Here is a 21552-nt window from a genome sequence, read left to right as displayed (position 1 = left end):
TTGTGGTGGATTCCATCATGGGAGTGGTTTGAGGCTTGAGTACTAAACTTTTTATTAATTGAGATTTCAGTTGTGTAAAAGAATATGACTTGTAAAAATTTTATCACAGTACAGCGTATCTATGGAAACGAATTGATCACATAGATTTTTAAATTGTCACATGCCAAATGCATTAATGAAAAATTTTCTATCTTAGAGAGAAATGTTAAAAACAAAACAAACTTATTTTTAGTTTTAAAGTAATTAATTTTCTTACTATTAATGAGAGGTCTTAATGCTTGGCTAACCCTTTGGAAATAGGAAAAACATTTAATAACTGTGAAATTAGACAGTATCTCACTGGTGTATTGTACTCTTTGTAAAGTGTTATTGCCTGGAAACAATTAGTCACAGGTTCAAGATTCATATCAATGCATTTTATGGCCAAAAACCTGGTCTGAGATTTTGCTGTTAAAGAAAGTATTTTAATATAATTTCTAACCCGTTTCTCCAAGGTAGTTCTCTTTAAAGTCACATAGGGTGAAATGGCTGCCACAGGAAGATGATAACATTACACATACTGGTACAATGGGCTGATAAATAAGTTAGCAATAAAGCTTAGATATAGAGACCTGAAAAATATCTTAGTGATCATGTGTGTTCACTGTTTATTAAACTAAGCCCTGAATAAGTAAATTTTTAGAAAGCTTGTAGCAGATTCAAGATTAAAATCTAGCCCCCATTTAGTACCCAGAGATATGTAGATCTAGAAAGTAATCTTGCAAAATGATCCAAATGGGTAGAAATAGTAATCTGCAATGACTCTTCCTACTACCAAGGAATCTCCATTTTTTCCAGTCCTCTCATGCACATGATTACTTTTGAGAGGCCCATCTTGCATGAGTTGGTAGGCAGAATCACTTCGTGCCTGGGAACAATATTTTTAGGAAGAGGGGCTTCAGGCTTTTTATTATGTTATTCCCTTCTGCTATTCTTTTATGCCTCACAATTTTCTTTTAGATCCTGAAGTCCGGTACTGAAAATAATTTATCTTAAAGCAGAAGAAGCAACCATCTCCTTTTATCTAGTAGCAGTAGGAAAGTAATTGGAAGGAATTGGAAGATGGCCTTAGCACCATAATTTTGTGTGCTTTAAGCTTTCTAAATATATGTTTGACCAATTCTTAATTGATCAGAATGATGATATAAATTTCCAGTGCAAATTTTTCTTTGAGAAAAATTTATTTCTTGTTAAATTTGGAGGTAATGCTTCTGCTGAAAGAATTAATGAAACATAGATAACATAATTCCTCAGCACAGAAGCACTGTGTTGTCCAGAAAATTCTCTAGAAAAATAAATTTGACAAGCAAGTAAGTATCTTACCTCATGGGATTGTAGGTTTCCTGAAAACCACAATGAAAAGTAAGTTTAAGTCCTTATCATGTACAGGCTTGATGTAAACAAGAGTGTGCAAAGAATAGTTCTGTCAAATAAAGAAATCTAGGTGAATAAAAATCAATGTTATAAACTCTAATGTGATCAAGTAGCCCAAGGCTACCTGTGGACCTAAGAAGCAGGGACCATTGTCTCTGCATTGCCAGCAGCCTCCCAATGCTTGTCTCATGCCCCTAGTTAATAAACTACTGTTGAAGTAATGAATTGATTAGCTAGTTATTTATTCAGTAAAAAGAGGCTGGTTTCTATTAAAATTCTGGAATGATTCATGTATATGAAATTAAGTGATTAAAATATGAGTAAATAATTTGGTGATATACTCCTGGTAATTCAAATACATCAGCAAATTCAGAGAATATAAAGGTGGATTATTGACTAGATAAGAAAAATTAAGTATGGAGGTCAATCTTTCAAATATATAATGCTTTATAAAGTTTATGTGTAAACAAATAGAAGTCTTTTAACTGACTTGCATAAATACCTTGTTGTCCCATTCCACTGGACCCTGCAAAAGAGTTTAATAAATTTGCATACTACTTTCGATCTATTCAGAATACAAAAGATAGGCCATTGGTTTTACACATAATGGGCATTTTCAAAGGTAAATGTTAAGTGTAATTGGTCTAGGTACTTGAATTTACTGCTTTTCTCAAACAAACTACTAGCATCCCTCAAAGCTTGCTGTGAGATATTATCTATTAGGGTGATTTATTATAAAACATTTTTAATCCAGATTATTAAAACATGAAAGTTTACATAAAAATTTTCAGATGTAACAGATTTCTCTTGCCACTTACTTAAATTTTCTTTAATTTTTCTCAGCGGTGTTTTATCTATTGTAATTTTATCCCCAAGTGCTCATATTTTGATGATACTGTAAGTGGTATTTTTAAAAGCTTAATTTCTAGTTGCTTATTGCTAATATATAAAATACAATGTATATTTATTTGTTGACATTTTATTCTATAACTTTTGTAAATTCATTATTAATTCTAGTAGGATTTTTTGTCAATTATTCCTTAAAATATTTTGTAAACCTAATTGTGTCATCTGTCAATAAAGAGAGCTTTGACTAAGGTATACAACAATATAACCACCACCGCAGACAAAATACAAAACATTTTAACTGCCTTCGAAGATTCACTCCTGACCTCAGGAAACAATTACTTTTTTGATCCCTCTTGATTTTTTTTCCTGGAGTTTAATATAAATAGAATTGTATAATTGTATAATTTACCAATACTTATCAAAACTATGTTTCTTTTGTTCATTTTACTTTCCTTGATGTACTTGCTAGGATCTGCAGTAAAATGTTGACTAGAAGAGATAAGAGTGAATATTTTTGTCTTTTTTCCTCTTTAGGGGGAAAGTGTTATTTGTCATAATTATTATGTAAATATATATGTTTTTTTAATTTCTTAAATAAAGACTTCATTTTTAGAGGGAAAAAAAAATTCAGATGTAGTGGGATTATTTCCCCTTTACTTTGAGCCTTTATAATTCTAACTCTAGATCTTTGAAAAATACATTCTTCATTTCTTTATGAATTTATCCTTCAACCAGAGAGCCTTAACTTTAGACTTTCTTGGTGACACATTATGGGAGTACATGTAATTATATCAAAACATTGAAATGGGCATGGGGGCAGATGGTATAAGCTTTTCCACATTCATCATCAACCTCTTTCCTTTCAGACCTTAACCCCTCACCACAAGGCTAAATTATCCTGATCAGCATGATTTCATGGCCACATGATAGTCGGATGTGAGGAGTTTTGAGATGTAGATAAAAGATTACCATACATACACATCAGTCCTCAAGAACACGTCTTCATGAATAGAGATGGTTTTCAAATGTTACAATACGAAGAAGGAAATGAATACATTTTCTACCTACCTCTCTCATTCTTGTGGAACCTATTCTAGTTTCATTCTGTCACTTGGTCTTCTTTGTATGTGTAAAAATTAATTTAAGTCAATAAACTATTTCTAACTCTACCAACAACTCTGCCACAAATTGTTTATAATTGTTAATATCTTCTTTCTTCACTTTTTTTTCTACTTTTGCTGTTCCTTGTATCTTCTGATGTTTCTTTTAACTTTCTTTTATTTTGAAAGGGCTGCATTTTCAAAGATGTATTAAACAGTAAGAATACATTTTTTTTCTTGGTAGATAAATTAATGATAGCATCTTTCCTCTAATCCTTTTGATTTCAGTAATTGTCATTTGTTCACAACATGTTTGGTCAATGGAGATTAGATCAATTATTAGGCTACACATTATTAAAAATCCTTTTGTCTTATACATTTGTTTGAGTTCTTCTTCAATTCAAGAAAAACTCATATCATGAGGTGATATAGTTGCATTTTATATTCCAGCAAATGAAATAGTCATAGGTATAATTATTCTGTATATGAAAATAAATTTTTATGAAGTAACTTACATTTGTCTTTTGTTTGTTTGTTTTTATTAATCCTTAACCGAGGATATTTTTTTTTCATTGATTTTTAGACAGAGTGGAAAGGAGGGGCAGAGACAAAGAGAGAGAAACATTGATATGAGAGAAACACATGGATTGGTTGCCTACCCCATGTGCCCTGACTGGGACCTGGGAACAAGCCTGCAACTGAGGTATGTGCCCTTGACCAGAATTGAACCTGGGACCCTTCAGGCTGATGCTCCAACGACTGAGCCAAACCAGCTAGGGCAGTGGCTAACATCTAGGGCAGTGGATTTTAGTTTATCTCTATCATTTTTGTCCCAAGGTGTTTCAATTCTGTAACTCCTCAACAACTCTTTCTAAATGTCCATATTATAAAGATGTCAAAACAGCTGTTGTATTGAGTCTTTATAAATGCAATCTGACCACAACAAACAGGGAAAATAGAAAGGATTGCATATAGAAACACATTCAGAACATCTATTTAATTAGTGACAAAGAAACATAATTAACTTTAAAGGGAAGCAGCCATATAGCACACTTTGGAGGACAAAGCCCTCATAACATCTTCTGTCCTCACTGAATGCAAAGTTAAACACCCACACTTACACAGCATTAGCTGTCTATAAAATGCCATCTGTGATGCTGAAAGTTTTGGAGGTGGAGGAGGTGGGGGAGGTGTAAGGTAAACCAACATGTGATAGACATCAGCAAAAGCTGAGTCAGTCAAAAATGCATGTCTTACCCACAAGTCCTATGGCATAACAGCAGTAACATTAACAATTACCCAAAGAAACATGAAAGAATCTCTCCATAGACACAGAACAACAGTGTGTTCAACCAAATGTATTTCTTTAATGTCTGGAAAGGCAAGGCTGTTTAGTAGTACTGTAATTATCACAAGTACCATTTTCCTGGGAATAAAAAGGTTTTGTTTTCTTAGGTTATTGTAAAGTGCACATTAGTGAGTAAAGACAGTCCCCTTGGGTAAACACCAATCTCATCTTGTGTGTGTAAACATAGATTTAGGCCTTTTAAAAAGTTCATTTATTATCCAGTTAAATAGGGAGTTTGTTGTTCCTGTGAGTACAGCAAAGAGAAGTATGCATTCGTTATCAGGGCAGTTCTGGATAAATAGAAAGACCAGTATGGAAATGCTCAGTTTGCCTGATCTATTCAGTAGCAGCTTTTGAAAAGTATCCCTAGTATAAATCAGACTAGAAGTGTCATAGTTGTCTTATGAAGAAACTGTATTTGTTCTTCGGCTTCAAGACTTTTGCCTACACAAAAAAAGAGAAGCATCTATACTGCATTAGCAGTGGGGTTTGACCTTGAAAAACATGTAATGCTTAGGAGCAATTCAGCTAATGCATTTAAATTTAAAAAGAATGAGCTATGGAACTTCATTACAATCATCTTGTGTCAAAAGGTCATGACCTGGATGGCTAGAGATAGTTCCTGAGGAAATAGGATCAGAAGAAGGGGAAAACAGGAAAAGACTATTTATGCCAGAAAATGGTGTACGAACTTGAAAGGAAAAGTGAAGAATGAGAGAAAAATTGTGTTTTTCCAAGTTTAAAAATGTTCAAAAAGACTTTAGTAATGAATCTAGGGGCAGAAAAGAGTTGAAATATGATGCTAAAGTCATGAAAGACAAACTTTCAGATGAAAGAAATCTAGAGTTGAAAATAAAAATAAAATTCTCACTTTCTATTCTTTGCATTTCTTTGAAATTGAGAGCACTACTCTGGTGGACAAGAATATTAACAATTGGAATGCAAATTGAGTTGGTATAATAAGAAATATCAAAACTCTCATTTTAGTAATCAGAGCTGGAGTCACAGAGGAGAGCCCTGCTTGAAGCCCATTAACACATCATAATAACAACCACCTGATGTAATGAAAACAAATGAATTCCAAAGAAATAGAAAATGTAAGATTGGGTCATTATCTCACAAGCTAATGAGGAACAGACTTTACCTGATGTCTTGAGTTCCAAGGAAAATTTTCAGTCCACTGAGAGCATTTTACACCAGGAAATATTTCATTCTGTTTTGGAATTTCTCCTTGAAACATGTTATTGGACTATTTTCTTGCCTTCAGCCTTCTAGTTTTAGTTTAGCTAAACTGAAATCCCTGTCTGTTGCTCATTACTTGTGATTTTATAGAAAATGGGAATGTGAGAGAGCTGGGAGGGAAAGTTTAAGATGTTAGTGTTCTAACTCAAAATTCTCAAGTGATAAAGAGAAAGAGAAATTCTAAAAGGGCCCATTCACTCTTATTGATCACATTCCCACCTTTTATTTTAGAGTTTAATCATTGCTACTGACAACCATTCCCAGCACAGTGTATTGGAAAGGGATGGATGCATGCTTTAAAATGTATGTGACTTTTGATAACTTGGGATTCTAATCCACAATATGGGGTAATAGCCATAATTCATGCTGTAATTCCACTTTTGTTGTAAAGATAGAATTGTGTGTCTTCCTATACATTTTTTGTCTAGGTTCCACCACCGTAGGTAGCTTAGCTCATTCACATCATGATACGGGATTTTTGGACTGGAACACGGGGTGTTCCCTGGTCAGGATGGCTTCCCCGGATTCTTTGTTGGAGTCGAAGAATGAAACCAGGGATGGAAGATGGTATAGCAAAGGTGGAAATTTATTGAAGAACAAGTACAGACTCCCACTTGGGGAGGGGGAAAGAGTCCCACCAAGTTCTTCCTTCCATGGTTTATAAAGGCTACAAATCCCTGTGTCCTGATATCCCCTCCGATTGGTCAATATTCCTTTTGACTTGGTCTCTATAGCAACTCCTGAGCTCAAAGGTCAAACCTCACCTGAGACATGTGAGGCCCTCCTTCTTCATTGCTCTCCTATTCCCTCTGGGCTTTCTTCCTCCTTTATTTTATAAATATAGACCTTTTTTTACTTCCAGTTCCCTTGTCTTATGGAAATGTAGTTGCTGCCTCTCGCAACTTCCCTGTTTTATGGACATGTAACTTCTGCCTCTCCCTTGTCTTATGGAAATGAAATTACTGTCCCTCACAATTCCTTTGTCTTATGGAAATGTACCCTTTTGCAACTCTGTAGCACTGTGTTTTTCCAATGGACCCCCTCAATTTAAAAAATTCTCTAAACCTGCCTTTTTCACCTCCCAAAATCCCATTTCAATGCCAACCTCTTCAAAGGCCCCCTACCTTCTCTCCTGGATTCCTTCTTCCTTTCAGTCCAACCCACCTTCACTACCATGGTGAAGACACCTTCCTCTTATTGCAATCTGGAGCTTGTCTTCTTCCCTCCTCTTCATTTGTCTAAACCATTTCTCAGCTAAGGGAAAATTCTCAAATATATCACATATTCCCATTATTTTTTAATATGCAATATAGGAAAAATAGGCTACATGTAATACAGATTTTCTTCCCATCCAGTTGCAATTCCACTCTTTTCTTCTGTATAATTAATTTTGTTTTGGCATTCCCAGTGCCTGGATTAGTGCCTAGAAACTAGTAGGTGTGCAAAAGTTTGGATAATAAATTGAAAATAAATGTACTTAGAAGCACTAAAATACTAGATGGATGTTAGCTATCTTCTTCAAATAGCAGATCTTCTTTTGGTTCATTACTATTTTTATTCAATCCTGACACCCTGGAATGTCACAAACTCATAGTTCTGACTGATATGGAGTCAAATTCTAAATATTCCATTTATTTAGTATATGCCATTGGACTACTTATGCAACCTCTCTCAAACTTAATTTTCTAGTCTATAAAATGGAGATAGCAGCCGAAACCATTTTGGCTCAGTGGATAGAGCGTCGGCCTGCGGACTGAAAGGTCCCAGGTTCAATTCCGGTCAAGAGCATGTACCTGAGTTGCAGGCACATCTCCAGTAGGAGATGTGCAGGAGGCGGCTGATCGATGTTTCTCTCTCATCGATGTTTCTAACTCTCTATCTCTCTCCCTTCCTCTCTGTAAAAAATCAATAAAATATATATTTAAGAAAAAATGGAGATAGCAATACCTACGCGACAAGTGATAATGCCCATCTCACAGAGATACTGTCAGAACTGCTAGTGAAGTAGTTGGCCCACAGTCGACACTCAATCCACCTTCTTTGTCTTACTAGATTAGCCTAGGGATAAATTGGGAGACCATGAAATATTTTCACATGGCTTGCTAAATATATACTTTGCATTTGTTGAATGGTTGTATTCTGGACTAATCTTACCTGTAACCAAATCCTACATGAAAGCAACTGCAAAATGAGACGTACAGCTACAAAACAGAGATGCCAACCTATTCAAAGCATTCCACATTAGCTTATCACTATGTAAATGTATATATGTAAATATATATACACATATATCTACACTAATAAAAGACAAACATGCAAATTGACCATACCTTCGCTACGCCTTAAGCCATGCCCACCAGCCAATCAGAGTGACTATATGCAAATTAACCCAACCAAGATGGCGGCCAGCAGCCATGGAGCTGAAGCGGAGCAGGAGGCTTGGTTGCTCCAGTGATGGAGGAAGCCAAGCTTTCCAGCCAGCTCTGAGCTCCACTCAAAGCAACAAAGTTTCAATTATAGAAGATAGATAAACCCCAGATACCTGCTTTCAGCCAGCCGTGATCACAGAGCTGGAGTGAACAGGAGCCAGTTCTGAGTTTGACAGAAGGCAACAAAGTTTCAATTATACAATGTAAATAAATCCCAGAATAAAAAAAAAAGAAAAATAAAAAAAGGAGAGGCTGGGCGCTTCCATCGCCGGGGGGCTTGGCCAGCCTGAAAATGGCCCTCAGCCACTCACCCAGACTGGACAGGCACCCCTAAAGGGGGTGTGGCCAGCCTGAAAACAGCAATCAGCCCCTCACCCAGGCTGGCCAAATCTCCATGGGGTGAGGGTCCCCACTGGAGGGGGCCTTGACCAGCCTGAAAACAGACATCAGCCCCTCACCCAGGCTGGCCAGGCACCCCAGCGGGACTCCCACCTGTTCCAGGACACCCTTCAGGGCAAACCAGTTGGCCCCCACCCATGCACCAGGCCTCTATTCTATATAATAAAAAGGTAATATGCAAACTGACCCTAACAGCAGAATGACTGGGAATGAGTGGTCACTATGACACACACTGACTACCAGGGAGCAGACGCTCAATGCAGGAGCTGCCCCCTGATGGTCAGTGCGCTCCCACAGGGGGAGCTCTACTCAGCAACAAGCAAGGCTGATGGCTTCCAGTATAGCGGTGGTGGTAGGAGCCTCTCCCGCCTCCTTAGCAGCACTAAGAATGTCCGACTGCAGCTTAGGCCTGCTCTCCGTTGGCAAGTGGACATCCCCTGAGGGCTGCTGGGCTGCCAGAGGGATGTCTGACTGCCAGCTTAGGCCAGATCCCCTGGTAAGCTGGCCTAAATCAGCAGGTGGTCATCCACCAAGGGGTCCCAGACTGCGAGAGGGCACAGACCAGGCTGAGGGACCCCCCTGAGTGCACAAATTTTTGTGCACCGGGCCATATATATATATATATATATATATATATATATATATATTCTGACCGTTGACTGTTCTGAAATCCTTTGTTTTGCAAATGCACCAAAAATAATTTTTTAAAGAGCTATTGAGATTTTAATGTTAATAAATAATGCAAATAATCTCAGAGTTTGAAGATACCTTAAATGTAGGTAGACCACACATCCTTCTTCACTTGGGATTGATGCAGTTTATGCCTGTTTTTCTGGCACAATTGTTAATAACACACCTTATTACTCTTGTCCCAGTTTGGATGATAAATTATAGGGTCATCTTACCTAAATATATTTGTCCGAACTCTATCTCATGCTTGAGATCTTGCTGCAATATTCCTATCACACAGTTATCAGTAGGCTTGAACTATTTTTTTCTGACAGGGAACTTACTACCTCCCGAGGCAGCCTAATATATTGTGGTTTGGTTTGATAGATCTTCCTTAAAATAAGCCAAATTAAGTCTGTTTTTTGCTTCTACCCACTGGTTCTCACTATACCCTAGGGTTATACAGAATAAGTCTAACACTTCTCCCACATGACAGCCCCTCAGATATTTGAAGACAGCAATCATGTTCTGCCTGAGGGTCTTCATTTCCTGGCTATGCATCCCCATCTCTTGGTTCAACTGTTGCTCATATAACTTGGAGTAGGATTTTCTCACCATTCTGATTGCTTTTTTCTGTATGTATTACATTTTATCTTTGTCCCTAAGTGAGTTCATAAGTTGTATTATGATTTTTGTATTGTAAATACAAAAATCATAATACAACTGTGGTTTGACTAATACCAAGAAGAACAGAGACTGCTGTTTTGGGTACTATGCTTCTAGTAACAAAATCAAAAAATCAGTAGCTGTTCTTCTTACTACATGAAATTATATGTATTTCTTATAAATGTATTTTATAATAGAAAAGTCATGTTTTCTCCATTCCAGTCATTGTGCAGTTGGATTTTGGCATTCAAAATATATTGTGAATGGTGACCTTCAAGAAATTGGTGCCTTGAACAGAAATGATTGCTTGGGAGTGTATAGTTGTCAGTTCAAGTACTAGTCCAGGAAGGGAAGGTCTACATATTTTCTTTAAAGGTGAGAGCATAGGAGAAGAGCCAGAGTCAATAGAGGATAAAAATAAACAAACTTGGTTTTATAGACATTTTTAATACATGTCAATACTTCTGATCCTCTTTCCTTTCCTGGATTAATGGAAAATTAAATTTTGTAGCTCCCTGTGCCATTGAGCAGGGTTATATGACTAGTGGTGGCCAATGGGCTTTGACAAATGATGATGAGTATCAGTTACTATAAGTTAAAGCACCAAAGTAGAAGAGGTATATAAATTTTCATGTTGTCTTCCACTGCCAAAAAGAATTCTGATGCCTCATGAAGTAGAAATGTCATAATATTAACACAGCCTGAAATACTGTTACCACATGGAGGCAACTGCCATAGAGTGTCATCAACTTTTACTAGTAAATTTACTAAAGACTACATTGACTATATACTTCTTATCAAAGGAAGTCTGAATCTATAAACATTGAAGAACTAATTAACAATGATTATGGCTTCCATTTAATAATCACTTACTAAGTAGGGTGCACTGTGCTGAGTACTATCCATAGATTTTTTTTTTCATTCATTCCATCTTTTTTTTAAATAATTAAATCTTTATTGTTGGAAAGATTACATATGTCTCCTTTTTTCCACCACTGATCCCTTTTAGCTTGCCCCACCCCAGGTTTTACCACTTCTTGTCAGTGCCCGTGGGTTATACATATATGCATACAAGTTCTTTGGTTGATCTCTTCTCCCCTCCCTACCCTCCCCATCCTTCCCTCTGATATTATGCAGTCTGTTTTTCTAACTTTCCACTGACCTCATGAATAAGTATTGGCTCTAATACTATACAAATGAAGAATTAAGATACTTCTCAAGGTATTAACTTGTTTGTTTTATTAACAGGGGTATTTATGATTTCAAGCTCTGTTTTCTTACTATTTTATTTTGCTTCTCTTAGCAGTTATGTGAGTATATAATTTTGATGTCCCTATGGTCAAGTGAAATGTGATTATTTTAAGTTTAAAAGAAAAGATATTAATTATTCATTATACTTTTCTTTTAATAAGCTTTTGTGGAGCAATGATTTTAAACCAAGCACAGGTATTAGATATTAAGAGAATTAAGACAGGGCCCCTATGCTCCCACTTCTGTCTTTACTCCCATCCTCTTTCTTTCTTTTAATTGGGGGATAACTCTCTTCCATTCTTAATATTACCTTCCAGTGAAATGAGCCCAATTAGGGTGAAGGTCTTGATCACTAATGTTTTATTTGCTCTGCTCTGTAGAAGTGGAATGAGGTAACTGATTGGTCAAATGGGGAGAAATAAAATTTTCAAACTAACTTCACCTTACTTCTTCTTGGGCGGGAACCTGACTTCCACCAGCTCACTTTTCCCTCTGCTTCAAACAAGAATGTTGGCTAGAAAGTGTGTGTGTGTGTGTGTGTGTGTGTGTAATATCTATCATCTCACATAATTATAATTGTTTTCTTTCTGATAAAAACTTTTCAGTCTTTAATTCTTCCTTCTTTCTCTAATTTCAGTTGTCTGTGTCTCCCTTTTTTGATGATAGAAAACAAAAGATAAGATAAATTGGACATGCATATATAAAGTATGCACACATACACACAATACACACACAAACACTTTCTATCAAGCATTGCAGTTTGAAGGAGGAAAAATTCCAAAGATTAATAAATATTGAAGCAACTGGTAGAAATGGAGATGAATTGAAAGAGAATCACAGAGTAATTGTTTTACCATAGTGTCTACTTTCCCTTTTCTTTCTTCTTGGAATCTGAATCAAATGGTTGTCTAAGAAGCATTAGCCAGGGTTTCTGGCTCCTCTCTTCAGGCTGAAGATTCATTTCACAGTTGCTTAATAGTCTCCTTACCACAATGTTTACTGCAATTCTCTCATTCTCAGCCTTCAATATTTTTTTCAAACAGTTTTCAAAAATTAAATTCCTGAAATTTTAGGAACTTGAAAATGCCATGATTTATTTTACCAACAAGCTATATAATAGACTAGAGCAGGGGTGGGCAAACTTTTTGACTCGAGGGCCACAATAGGTTCTTAAACTGGACCGGAGGGCCGGAACAAAAGCATGGATGGAGTGTTTGTGTGAACTAATATAAATTCAAAGTAAACATCGTTACATAAAAGGGTACGGTCTTTCTTTTTTTTTAGTTTTATTCATTTCAAATGGGCTGTAGTTTGCCCAGAGCTGGACTAGAGGCCGGGTGCATGAAATTCGAGCGGGGGGGGGGGGGGGTTCCCCTAAGCCCAGCCTGTACCCTCTCCAATCTGGGAACCCTCAGGGCATGTCTGATTGCCAGTTTAGGCCTGATCCCCAGGATCACTGGCTCCTAATAGCTCACCTGCCTGGCTGCCTGGTAAAGCCCAACTGCCCCCCCCCCCATGCCAGCCTGGTCACTTCCATCTTCCCCCCACCCCCCTCACTGGCCTGGTCTTCCCTCACTAACCCCCCTGCTGGACTGGTTACCCCATACAGCCTGCTTGTTCAGTTGTTTGGTTGTCCCTCACTAACCCCCCTGCCGGCCTGGTCATAAGCAGCCGTCTTGTGAGGGTGTGATGGTCAAATTGCATATTACCTCTTTATTATATAGGATAGCTAAAGCTACTTAAGAACAATTCTCCCAGATCATCATAGCACAGTTTCAGTTAGCATATAGAAAACTAATGGGAAAACTTTGTGGCTAGACAGAAGTAAGAAAAGAAATGGCAAATAAAGTATACTTTTTTTTTTAATGACCCTCTTGTTCACTGGAAGAAGGTAGCATTTTAATAGCGAATTGAATGTGAATACCAAGTTGTTGTATGAGATCTTCCTGCTGAAGAGTTTAAATAAGAACAGAATCATTTTTGTTTATGAAATGCAAGTTATCCATTTATCTAAATTGGTGCAACCAAAGAGTTACTATCAAAACATATTCACTATATAGAAGGTGGGTATTGCTGGCCGGAGACAGATTAATAACCAACTTGATTCTGTCATTTAAACCCATAGTATAATAAATGATAGAATTAAAGGATCAAAATAAAATACTTTTCTATAAAAGCTTTTATTTAAAAAATAAGTAAATGATTCTGAAAAAGTAACTGGATGTATACCACTGGAGCTCATGATAATTTCAGAAACCTCATGCCTCTGTCCTGGAGAAGCACCACCCCTGATTACTAAGTTGCATCCTCGTTCCAAGAGGAGAGTTGGTAAGTCATCTTCTAGGCTGAGTGGCACATGTGATAACTGAAGAGCATGCAGTCACAGAATCAAAGCAAATGTTAAAGTCCTTTCCTGCCAGACTTGTTGAAAAGAAATAGAGACTTGCTCTCTTTCTCATGTCCTCGGGTTGATGTTTAAGGATTGCAATCATTTTAGCCAACAGAATCTTGTCAAAATTCCTGAATTGATTCTTCATGGCTGTGACTCCTCTTGCTGTGTAATAGCGGTCATGCTGCAGGGTGGAGCATGGCGTGCTTCCCACTGACAGCGGGTGTTAGAGCACTGGCTTTCCTTCAGGAGCAGCATGACCATCGCCGGTGCCATGGGGAAACTGTGCTGCCTCTTTGTACTGGATGAAGTGTCTTATATAGGCATTTAACGTATTCAGTATAACCGCTGCTTTTGTTGAATAAATACCAACTGCTCATTACAAACCTATTTAGTGAAGATGAGCAGCTATCTCAGAGACACATATCGTATTTATGGTTACTAAATCTTACTTCATAAGCTTTGAATATTCTATTAGGCTTTAACATACTGTACTAAGGATGACTGTATTTATTCTATTCCTTCATATAAAAATAGTTGCTATTGAATAAGTAGAGATATTTTTTTTTCCTTTCAGGCTTACTTACACAATGTTAAAGACTACATAATAGTTAACTACTTTAATTTGTAGTGGTTAAATTTTTCAATAAATGTGTTTGTAATATTTGATGATTAATAATCAACAGAGATTAAGTATCTTATTAAAACCAAATTAAAATCTGAGATATTTATGACATCCATTATAAAGTGTTACTCCAAATTCCTCTTAGTTCTTCAATAGCTCTCTCCTGGGAAGAAGCTGAAGCTCAGTTACCAGGAAAAGAATTATTTAATTTGATCAAGAACAAAGTCTATCTGGTCAGTCATTCAGCTGACAAATTGGATTCTCACACAAAAAACAATGACTGAGAAAGTTTTGTCTTTGTTAAATATGTTTTGCTCTCTTGTTCAAGAAGCTGACAGTAATTCTACATGCCTCCACTATACTGCTGAATAATTGAATGAGGTATTTTCTAGGATGCAGCACCAGTATTTTATTATTATTATTACTAGAGGCCTGGTTTTTGAAATTTGTACACAGGTAGGGTCCCTAGGCTTGGTCGGTGATCAGGGCCAATCTGTGGGGCAACTGGTAGGGTGATTGGGGGGCCCCCACTTGCCTGTGGGCTGGGGGCAGCTCCTAAATTGAGCATCAGCCCCCTGGTGGTCAGTCAACATCATAGCGACCATTCTGCTGTTCAGTTGATTTGCATATTAAGCTTTTATTATATAAGGAAGGATTATTTTACACTGCTGCTTATGAGATGAAGATAGCTTCTCTATACTAAGGTTGATGGGAATTTTAATATGGCAGCTGACATTTCCAAGTCTTACATCATGAAAAGAGGTGTCATTTCCTATACTTACCTAAAGTCTATACATTGAGAAATCTATGATTTGTTTTCTTCTGATTCTTGCATTTACTGATTGGAAAGAAAAATGCTAGAGATCTCGAAACCAAGATGGCGGCATAGGTAAACACTAGAAATTGCTGCCTCCCACAAGAAATTCAAAAATACAACTAAAAGACAAAACGGACATCATCCAGAACCACAAGAGGGCTGGCTGAGTAGAAATTCTACAACTAGGAGGAAAGAGAAAAGCACACTGAGACTCAGAGGAGGTGCAGTGTGGAAGTAAAGAGCAGAGGTATGGAGGTGCACGCCGAAAGGGCTGGCAACTGATGACGCAGCGCATGTGGAGAGGGCTGGCAGCTGAGGACATGGTTGACTTTTTCAATCGGGAGGGAGTTTCAAGCTCCCAACTGCTCTGAACTCCAATTCTGGGTGAGTCTCTGGGGACCCAGACTGATATGGGAAGAAACTGGACTGTCTGGCATCAGGCAGAACTGGAGGGCAGCTTTCTCTCAGAGGTGCTTGCAGTGATTACTGGGACACTGAGATGTGGGGCCTTTTAGGATAGGACTGGGGAGTAGCCATAGCTGCTTGCTCCTCCCTGTTGATCCCCTGAGACCCCATCCCACCCAAGTTTTGTGCAGAGGCATTTGCATATGAAAGGCCTGGCCCTTTGCAAGCTGCAAATTACCTAATAAATTGCAGCTGGATTAGAGAGACCCAGAACTTCCAAAAGAAGGTCCAAGGCCCCACAGCAGCTTGCATTGCTTCACAGCTGGGCCTCATCTGGGCACCTCCAAACCTCAAACAAAGAAGAGGAATTCTCCATAGCTCCTGCTGGGTAGCCTCAGGCAGAGGCTAAATTAGCACCTCCTTAGAGATCCAAGAGCAGTGTACCCAATGGTGAGAGTGGGACCATCCAGATTACAACTCCTCAGATCCATAAGGGACACACTTCAGGGGGCAGACTCAGTGAGCACCAAAGTCCCACTGAAGCAAGTCTTGCCCGAGAAGGGTGTCTCCAGCTCAGAAGTTCTCCCACTGCAGACACAGCTGATTCTCACAACCAATTGGCCTGAAGGTCAGTTCCTTTCAGTGATACCTACAACAATCAAGGCTTAACTATAACAAGAGTGAGCACAAAGCCCACAAAGGGGTGCACCAAGAGTGTCCACCTCCAGTAATTGGGGAGGCTGAGCCACTGGGCCCTATAGGACACCTAACACAGAAAATCACTCTATCAACACAGGGAAGCATAAAAAATGCGGAGACAAAGAAACAGGTCACAAATGACAGAAATGGAGGAAAGCAAACGACTGGATATAGAGTTCAAAACCACACTTTTAAGGTTTTTCAAGAATTTTCTAGAAACTGCCGATAATTTAGTGAGACCCTCAAGAAATCTAGTGAGACCCTCGAGGTTATGATAAAGGACCAACTAGAAATTAAGCATACACTGACTGAAATAAAGGATATTATGCAGAGTTCCAACAGCAGACTAGAGGATTGCAAGAATCAAGTCAAAGATTTGAAATATGAAGAAGCAAAAAACACCAAAATGGAAAAACAAAAAGAATCCAAAAATATGAAGATAATGTAAGGAGCCTCTGGGACAACTTCAAATGTACGAACATCTGAATTATGGGGGTGCCAGAAGAAGAGAGAGAGCAAGATATTGAAAACCTATTTGAAGAAATAATGACAGACAACTTCCCCTACCTGGTGAAAGAAATAGACTTACAAGTCCAGAAAGCGCAGAGAACCCCAAACAAAAGGAATCCAAAGCGGATCACACCAAGACCCATCATAATTAAAATGCCAAGAGCAAAAGACAAAGAGAGAATCTTAAAAGCAGCAAGAGAAAGACAGTCAGTTACCTACAAGGGAGTACCCATATGACTGTCAGCTGATTTCTCAACAGAAACTTTGCAGGCCAGAGGGAGTGGCAAGAAATATTCAAAGTGAAGAATGCAAAGAACCTACAACCAAGATTACTTTATCCAGCAAAGCTATCATTCAGAATTGAAGGTCAGATAAAGAGCTTCACAGATAAGGAAAAGCTAAAGGAATTCATCACCACCAAACCAGTATTATATGAAATGCTAAAAGGTATCCTTTAAGAAAAGGAAGAAGAAGAAAAAGGTAAAGATATAAATTATGAACAACAAATACACATCTATCAACAAGTGAATCTAAAAATCAAGTGAATAAATAATCTGATGAACAGAATAAACTGGTGATTATAATAGAATCAGGGGCATAGAAAGGGAATGGACTGACTATTCTTGGGGGAGAAAGGGGTGTGGGGAATGCGGGAAGAGACTGGACAAAAATTGTGTACCTATGTATGAAGACAGTGGGGGCGGGGGTGAGGGCGGAGGGTGGGGTGGGAACCGGTGGAGGGGAGCTATGGGGGGGAAAAAGAGGATCAACTGTAATAATCTGAACAATAAAGATTTAATTTAAAAAAAAGAAAAATGCTAGAGATATATTTCTCTGTGTGTGTGTGTGTGTGCATATGTGTGTGTGTGTTTATCCATCTTGGCTTCTGATTTAGAGATTTAGAATAGAGCTGAAAAATAAGTAATACAATTTATAAACATAGAATATATAAATCCCGGCTGTTGAAAATCATGTCGTCTGTTTGGGGAGTGTTTTAAGATTTCCAGAAAACAACTATTATACATGATTTACATTTTTAAAATGAAAATTGGAATTGGGTAACTAACAGGAAACAAGATTTTACAGGAAGAATAAACAAGTTAGTGCACAGTTCTATCTGGCCTCCATAATAACTCCACTGAGGGTAACTTTCTCCCACTGGGCATTAGAATATTTTCATGAGGTCACTCAGCAATAAACAAATCATTATAAATATTGCTCTACAGGCTTTCAATATACTTTATTTTATTACTGAGATATTATATTGGAATCATCTTTTGTAAAAGTCATGAAAAGCTCTTTATGACTTTTTTTAAAAATTCTGATTCTCTTCTTTAGATAACAGGCAAATAGTAAGCATTGTCTGGGGCCTTGAGCATTTTCCTGGCAAACTATTTTTCAAAGATCAATAGAGCAAGAGATTATCCCTGATTGGTTAGGTTGAAGCAAACCTGGGCACTTGAAAAGAGCCAAGGACCTCTTTTGATTTTTGTGAATTCGGTTATAATCAAGGGATATAAAGAAGACATTCCTGCTTCTAGCCACACACCCCTTTTTCTTTCCATTAGTATTATTTTATCATGAGTCTCTTTTACCATGAAAGAACATCAGTGTGCTTCCCAATCTTACCTTTAAATAAATTCAGTGACCTTTTAAGAACTAAGAGAACAAATGGTTCTACTTCCGTTACATTACATTGGACTGGATTCCTGTTGGAAAAACCAGTATTGTGCTCATAGGGGAATTGTCAGACAGTGATCCTGAATAAGCTAAACAGCTGTTTAAATTTTGGGGTAATTGTAACAGGAATAATCATGAAGTTATTAATTATATGAGTCAGGCCTTATAGTGGGCACTTTACATACATTATGTCATTTACCCCTCTGAACAAATCAGTTATATTCCATTTTGTTAAGAAAATTCACACCTAGAGCAATTAAGTAACTTATGCAGAGCCACACCACTATTAGGTGTTAAGCCTGATCTTAAGACCCAAATCTGTGTGAAGCCCGAGCTAGTGCTTTTACCCATTATGTTATGTTATGACCAACACTTTAAAATACTTTATTAGTGTCCAAAAAATCTAGTTGTTGTGTTTTCGTGTGTGTGTGTGTTTACATGACTATGAAAGTTGTTGAAGACGACTTTTCTGGTTTGTTACCAAGTGTCTCATCATAATTTGGTCCTAATCCAGTTTCCTTGAATTACTAACCAGTTAGAATAAAGTACTTAATTATTTTTTTTAAAATATATTTTATTGATTTTTTACAGAGAGGAAGGGAGAGAGATAGAGAGTTAGAAACATCGATGAGAGAGAAACATCGACCAGCTGCCTCCTGCACATCTCCTACTGGGAATATGCCCGCAACCCAGGTACATGCCCTTGACCAGAATCGAACCTGGGACCCTTCAGTCAGCAGGCTGACGCTCTATCCACTGAGCCAAACCGGTTTCGGCAAATACTTAATTATTCATTATGTTTACCACCAATAATTTTTAGCACAATAGAAGCAACCCTGTGAAATAGCATTTATTATGTTGGGAGGAATTACAATTACTTGCTTCTCCAGCTACTACTAGTATGTCTTATTTATTTCTCCAGTGCCTAAACTGGTGTCTGAAATAACACAAAATTTGCTCAAATGTTTACCAAAGGAAGCAAGGAGGGAGAAGAGGGAGGAGAGGGAGGGCAGGTGGGAGGGAAGGAGGAGGAAGGGAGGGAAAGAGGAAGGAAAAGAATTCGGAGGATAGTGCTGCACCCTGGATTGTGCTTTGACTCTTTCTTTGAATATGTGACTTGACTGATTACATCCACTTAGCTTTATTAGTGTGTATAAAAAATAGTAAAAAACAATAACATAAAAATAAGTTACTGTCTCATGCCAAATGCATCTTTGATATTGCCAGAGAAACCACATTAAGAGCTAACTTCTTTTAATTGAATATTTATTCCTTACTTGACACAAATCCACCTATTAATAGGTTCAATAATTACATGAATACATGTGTTAAATTTACATGAACAACTCCATTGTTGGGGCGAAAAAATTGAACAAGTATTCCCAAGATTCTGTCTCATCTAATACTTTATGGCAATTTTGAAGAGATATCAGTATGAGACAGTGAAACAATAAAATACCTATCCATTAACGATGAGATTTTATATAAATGGATTTAAGATTTTGAGTAAATGAAGGACTTGAACGAGGTAAGAAGGCCTTTTTATGTTTGGGGCAAATGTAAGTTCTGAAATAAAGAGATGGAAGATATAGAGGGTGAAAACTTACTAGGGAAGTACACGTGTAACTCAAAGCTTGACAAGTCATCTGACAAACTGTATCATATTTTCTCTCTTTATCTGAACCAGATGGACCCTCCTTAATTAAAATGAATGCACGGTTCCAAAGAGTCCATTGCAGTCTCCCCAAGGCCCAGCTGTGCCACAAATGACTCTCACTTCTGGGAGAATATGTTGTCCTCCTGCTATTACCAGAACCTTCAGAAAACCTTCACTGTAACTCTGTCTCCTTCTTCTTCTTAGTCTAATTATCTTTCAAAAATAATCAGAATTGTAATTTAAATATTACAGTACATAATTAACCACACCGGTTGGCAGAGAGTGAGAAATAGTGGCTCTAGGCAAGCATCAAAATTAATACGTGCCATCGGGAATACATCTTGTTGCGTAGGATTGTCATCTGGCTAGTGTGCAGACAGGAGCGGAGCTGAGCAGCCGGGGCCTCCTCTGACCAAGCCGCCGCCTTGGGTGAGGTTTGGGGAATCCCAGGTACAGCCAGCCTTCTCTTGCTTTTTTTCTGATGCTCTGTTTTCCTGTTTCTTTAGGAGAAATTTTACTGCAGCTCCCCAATGACCACCTCTTTTATTCTCTTAGAAAGTCTCTAGTTCCTTTTAAGTGCGAACCGTTGTAGGTATTTCATTGCTCTTATGGTTTCGGTCCCAGCTTCATGGCCAGTTGGGAAGGGCTCTCAGTCTGGCGGTCTCCCAGGCGTAGTCTGGAAAGGTGGCTTCACTGTGAGCTCTGGGCCTTGAAGCCCAGGAGAGGAGAAAAGGAGGAGGAGGGAATGGCACACACACTGTAATTAGGCCTCCATGGGCCACAGGACCAAGAGTCATCTTAATGCTGCTAAGTTGTGAGATGGAGCTGAACAGAAGAAGAGAACAGGTACCCCAGCACAGCAAGGAGCTTCTCTCTGGTTTTCACCAAACATTGGACTTAAGATTTCTGGATAGTGTTGGTTTTCAGTATCATTCAGGTGAAAGGGATTTATTAAGGTTAAGCCAGAATGATGCCTCCCAGTCAGCCATCACCAGGGGGCTGAGCCCTCTGAAATCAATGCTGAAGGGGGAGATTTGTCATTCCTTCTTAATCTCTGAAGAGAGCAAAATGCAATGTCAGGCTCCAGCCCAGTTTTCTAGAAGAAGCAAAAGAAATCAGCTGAAGTACATATCAGCTGAATAAAATAGGAAAATAAAACAAGAAAAGAAACCAAAAATTAGTGATGCTTTGACAATCAAGGAAAACCCCTGGTTGGCTACATTGTTAAGTTTGTGAACTTTATAACCTTTGCCCACAGTTCCAGCTTCCCTGCTGGTACAGCACGCTCCCGTTGCTGCTCTCTATCCTTTTCGGTTGTTGTTGTTATTTTGTTATTCCCTTGTGTTCCATTGTTATTGTTTTTTTTCTCAAGAAAGGGCATAATGTAATGGATCCATTTGCCGG

The sequence above is a fragment of the Myotis nattereri genome (genome assembly GCF_964212035.1).
Source record: "Myotis nattereri genome assembly, chromosome: 3".
In the NCBI taxonomy this organism is placed as follows: domain Eukaryota; kingdom Metazoa; phylum Chordata; class Mammalia; order Chiroptera; family Vespertilionidae; genus Myotis; species Myotis nattereri.
The sequence above is the reverse complement of the archived record's forward strand: the minus strand, read 5'-3'. Positions refer to the sequence as shown.